The following is a 6,007-nucleotide window of genomic DNA, read 5'->3' as shown; positions in this document are numbered from 1 at the left end:
CCTGGCATGGTGCCTAGAATAAGACATTGATTCAGCAGACTGTTATCACATCTTTCAGAATGTAATCAAGCAATGTGTTCACTTACTACTGATCTATATTTAGGGCAGTCACCCAGGTGGCATATTCCCTATCTGATGTTTTCTGAGCCTTTACTTAAATGACTTCAAAAAAATTGGAAATTTATTGAACATCTCTCTTAGTAAGTTATTCCAATCCCTAACTCCCCTATCTATAAACAAATTTTGCCACAATTTGTTCTCTTGAATTACAACTTTATTTTACATTGTGATATTTCCTACTTTTAAAGACACCACTCAGAATTATTCATCTACTATTGTCATTCCATGCCATCTCTCCACTGACAGCTTGGAACATACTGTTTAGTCATGCAGCTCGTCTCCTTTCTCCCAAGTCTTCCCAGCCTAAAATTTTTTGTAACACTACACTTTTGTTAGAAATCACCCAGAACAAATCAAGCTGCTTTATAGATTTTTACAGTTTTTGAATCAAGTAATCCTGGTGAGGGTCCCATACACTGGGACCACATTTTAGTTTGGTTCTTCCTAGAGACTTATATGCCCATTCCTTTACATCATTACTACCACCATTGAGCACCTTCATAACCAGGTGCAGATATCTGTACCCTTTATTTACATTCCCATTTATGTGATTACCCCAATGAAGATCTTTTCTTACATTAACACCTAGGTAATTAAATTGATTCCCAAAAGGTACTTTCACCCCATCAATGCAGTAATTAAAACTGAGTTGGCTTTTCCTATTTTTGAAACACACAACCTGATTTTAACCCTGTTTATCATCACACCATTGCCCTCTGTCCATCTCACAACATTATCAATGTCATTTTGCAGTTGCTCACAATATATATCGGTGTCTAGCTCCGGGTAGCTACCTTGGGCGGAGGTGGTTGGACGCAAGCCACAGTACCAGCCGATTTACACCTCCAGGTAGTTTACCTCCCGGGCAGCTGCCAGCCACTTTACCAGCAGATGGTAGAACAGGCCCCGAGTCAGACTGACGAATGTGGGTGGCAGGAAGGTGTCCGCCTGTGGGTGGGGGCGGTAGAATAACACCCACGGTATCCCCTGCCTGTCGTAAGAGGCGACTAAAAGGGGCCCCAAGGGCTGTGAACTTTGGAGCGTGGGTTGGCGACCACGGGGCCCTCAGCTGAGTCCTAGCATTGCTTCCACTTACTTGTGCCAGGCTCCTCACGTTCATCTATTCTATCTGACCTCTCTTGGTCAACTCTTGTTCTTTTCCGACCCCGACGCTATTAGGTTTGCGAGGGCTAGGGAGTCTTTCATTTTCATGCCCTTCGTGGCCCTTGTCTTCCTTTGGCCGATATCTTCATTTTTCGAAGTGTCGGACCCCTTCCATATTTTCCCTCTGATTAGTGTTATATAGAGGATGGTTGCCCAGTTGTACTTCCTCTTAAAACAATAATCACCACCACCACCTCATCACACCATTGCCCTCTGTCCATCTCACAACATTATCAATGTCATTTTGCAGTTGCTCACAATCTTGTAACTAATTTCTTACTCTATACAATATAACATCATTCGCAAAAAGCCTTCTCTCTGTTTCCACTTCGTTACTCACATCATTTATATGTATAAGGAAACATAAATATCCTATAACACTCCCTTGAGGAATTCCCCTTTTAATCATTTCAGGGTCAGATAAAGCTTCGCCTAGTTATGCATTTGTAGACTAAGCAACAATTGGCTCATTTCAGGGTTTTCCTGTATTCTGGTGCCAAGACTTCAAACTTCAATATTAAAATAAGAAATGCCAACTATCGTCGGTAAACTTTCCAGTAAAATAAAAAAACCTAATTCCATTACTGTGCTTGCATTTGAAGACCAAGTATCATATTAAAAGGCAATAGTAGACCAACCGAACAAACATTTTGCATTGTAAACCAAGGCTGTCACTTGGTCTATAAATGCTGTCGTTCTTAATGTTGATTCCTAGTTCTGGTAGGCTTTTTGTTTAGGAATGAAGGTACTTTTACTTAATACTGCATTTGGCATCTGCATTGCTTAGCAGCTGCAGTATATTCTGGTGTTTCTTTGTGTCTAAGAATGCGTATTTCCTTCTTTATAATCCCACTTCTGTATTGTTTAGCAACTACTGCTGTATTTACAAATGTCCTTGTAAGCCCTAAACATGCATCCTTCAAGATTAAAGAAGATGTTAGAAGCATTAGACATAACTGCTATGAAATTGGTTACCGAATAATGTACCATTGTATCCGTATGTCCTGTCATTTGGATAGTAGTGTGCATGAAGTCAAAAGATTTAGATATATAAATAAAGAGAACAACTTACCTTGGGGAATTCTAAGTGATTCTCTTATATGTCACTGTAGAGATCTTGCTGCATGAATGGTAGATCTGCATGTGCAAAACCCAAATTTTTCCTCGGGACTTTTTGAATCTGCAGTCGAACCTATTCTTTTCACAAGGAGTTTCATCAGGATTCTGAAGAGTACTAATTTCAAAACTATGCATTGCTATGAATTGGGGTCGCTGGAGACACCTTTCCCTTTATATAACATTTGAAGTGATGCATTTTTCCACCTTCCTGGTGTGGTGCCTAGAATAAGACATTGATTCAGTAGACTGTTATCACATCTTTCAGAATGTAATCAAGCAATTTAATCAATCACTACTGATCTATGTTTAGAGCAGTCTGCCAGGTGGCAGATTCCCTATCTGATGTTTTCTGAGCCTCTTCTTAATTGACTTCAGAGAAATTGGAAAACTATTGAACATCTCTCTTAGTAAGTTATTCCAATCCCTAACTCCCCTTCCTATAAACAAATATAAACAATATATAAGAATAATGTTATGTGGCCATTACCTTATAGATGTTCTGGTTGCCAACGAATGAGGCCGCCTGCCTCCTGTTTGACACACACACTCAGATAGACGACGATCAATTTGCCAAGAAACATGAAAAGCCGCAGTTTATAAACCCTCAGGGAAGTTTCGAGATCATTCAAGACTAAACCAGCCATGCCCTCTCAATTTAATTGGTTACTCTCAAAGTTACACTCAGAATCGAACAAGAAGCCTATGATAGGTTGAAAATTAATTACAGAAATTTTTCATTGGCCAGATTAAAAACTGGCGGAAAGAAAAAGGAAATATTGCCAACCCAAAAATAAATGAACATCAATCAGTTACAAAAACCTAGAGATAAAATACTTCTTTAAATTATAACTTCTTACACCTCACACCAGGGTGCATGATCATAGATTTTTTTTTTGGTAGTGTCATCTGTGGGTGTCCAAACTTCTTGATGAATGGCAAACAAAACAAGGAGAAATTCACTCAATTTAGGAAACTTTACAACTAAACAATTACTTTACACTTTACAAATCCATTTCTGAAACATTCTTCTTCCACACTGTTCATGTCATCTTTGGGAATTTCTCTCTTCAGATTCTCTTGAAACTTTTCCGTAATTTCTTTCTCTTTTAACTTCCATCCCTTTATTTTTCTTTCCCCTTTTTGCTATTAACTTCCTTATTTTACCAAGTCTTTATTTGGCTACCACCACTTTATGGTCTCCTTCAAAATCTACTCTTTGCATTGTTATAATGTCTTCCAGTTGTCTATGTTTCTCCTCCACCAGAATAAGATAATTCATTGTCTTTATCTTTCTATCTCGCCAACCGTATCTAGTTATTTTTTATGAGTTTTTTCAGGGGTGGCTGGTGGTTTCTGAAGCTGGGTGTCGCACCAACATTTTCAGTGTCACATTTTTATGTAAGAAGCTTACAGAAATAACAAGAAACTCTATCATCATTAAGTAATCAACTACATTCCTACTAAAAGTGAAATAAATCTGGCAATCACAAAACAGAAAATAAGAGGCAAATTATACACTGTAACTTCAATTACTCTTAATAATAATGTTACTGGAATTATGTACCACTAACTGCGTTTTTACGGTTTTCGGAGACACTGAGGTGCAGAAATTTAGTCCCGCAGGAGTCCTTTTACATGCCAGTAAACCTACTGACATGAGGCTGATGTATTTGAGCACCTTCAAATACCACCTTAAGACCAGTGCCTCAACCATCTGAGCCACTCAGCTTATCACAGTTACTCTTGCCTACTTGAATTGAAAATTCGCCCTCCTGCTTTTCATTGAAGTAAGATGTTGATAATATTGTGGGTGGTCTGGTATGGCGTGGATAAGAAATTACTGAGTGAGTTATCCATTCGGTTAGGGTCGGGTAGCTGTGAGCTTGCATTTGGGAGATAGTGGGTTCGAACACCACTGTCAGAAGCCCTGAAAATAGTTTACCACGTTTTCCCATTTTCACACAAGCAAATGCTGTGGCTGCATCTTAATTAAAGGCATGGTCGATTCCTTCCCACTCCTAGCCCTTTCCTATCCCATCATCGCCATAAGACCTATCTGCATTGGTGCAACATAAAGCAAAAATTGAACATTTTAAACAAAAATGGAAATGAAATTACCTTTGTAAGAGGAGAGAGAGTAGGAATTAAGTAATCTCCGCAGAGAGGTGCAAGCGAACGGGGATATTTGGAACTGTTTCTCAGTAGGAGACTTGCTGGTCTCATGCAACTCCCTGAGACCAATACTGGCGAGCATGCTACCTGATGCTATACAGGGTTAGGCTCGTCCCTTCCGAGGCTCTGAACATTGGAGCGTGGGTTGGCGACCACGGGGCCCTCAGCTGAGTCCTGGCATTGCTTCCACTTACTTGTGCCAGGCTCCTCACTTTCATCTATCCTATCCGACCTGCCTTGGTCAACTCTTGTTCTTTTCCGACCCCGACGCTATTAGGTTTGCGAGGGCTAGGGAGTCTTTCATTTTCATGCCCTTCGTGGCCCTTGTCTTTCTTTGGCCGATATCTTCATTTTTCGAAGTGTCGGACCCCTTCCATTTTTCCTCTCCGATTAATGTTATATAGAGGATGGTTGCCTAGTTGTACTTCCTCTTAAAACAATAATCACCACGACCACCACCGTCCCTGCCGAGGTACATTGTGCCACGCTGTCCGCTAGGGAGTTGCCGTAGGGAAGCAAACCCCCTGAGTTTGATTCGAAGCTGGCAGCATTTATTGGTCTGTTATGAAGCATTAGTACAGCGAACGTCCAAAGACGGTTAATTTTAGTATGTTTTAGGATATATGTTAGGTTTGTTAAACTAAAACATTAGAAGAAAAGTCGAGGAATGAAGTGCAAAATTATAGGGAGTTGTGCAACACTGAAACAATACCATGCACCAACCCTGGTTTTTTTGAACAACGTATTACCAACAATTAATCCATTTCTTCTACACAAATCTATTAGCAAATCTCCTTCTTCATCTTGGTTTCTAACTATTCTTCTTCTTAGTGTGCCTGTCTGCCTCAGACGTTGGTGATCAACATTGCTATTCTGGCTTTATCGATTGCAATTCAGAACAGTTCTGCAGATGTTTTGCTGAACCAGATTTTAAGGTTGTCGAGACAGGAAATTCTTCTTTGCGCAGGATAATTTTTTCCTTCTATTTATCCTTGCAGGGTAAGTTGAAGCAGCTCAAACCTTTTCAGATTCCATAACTATAGGGGCCAATTATCTCTTCTTTCCCTGTCTGTCTCATGTGCATTCTTGTCTCCCATCACGTCTTCAATACAACATTCCACTTCTTCTAGAAACTCTTCTAAATATTCTCTGCATTCCTCGATTGGAGTGCATAAACCTGTATAAGACGCTTAAATCTACTCTCAAGTCCAAGTCTAACTTTAATTACCCTGTCACTGATCTGGCCAATTTTGTCCACATATTGCACTAGGTCTTCTCTTAGTATAACACAACACCATTTGTTGTCATCTTTCCTCCACTCCAATATATTCTATACCCTTTCTTCAATTCTTTTCCCTCTCTCCCCTTCCATTTTGTCTCACTCATTCCCATCATCACTACATCTTTCTTCTCCATATCCTACATCAGTTCT

The sequence above is a fragment of the Anabrus simplex genome, chromosome 1, assembly GCF_040414725.1.
Source record: "Anabrus simplex isolate iqAnaSimp1 chromosome 1, ASM4041472v1, whole genome shotgun sequence".
NCBI lineage: Eukaryota > Metazoa > Arthropoda > Insecta > Orthoptera > Tettigoniidae > Anabrus > Anabrus simplex.
Note: the sequence above shows the minus strand (reverse complement) of the source record.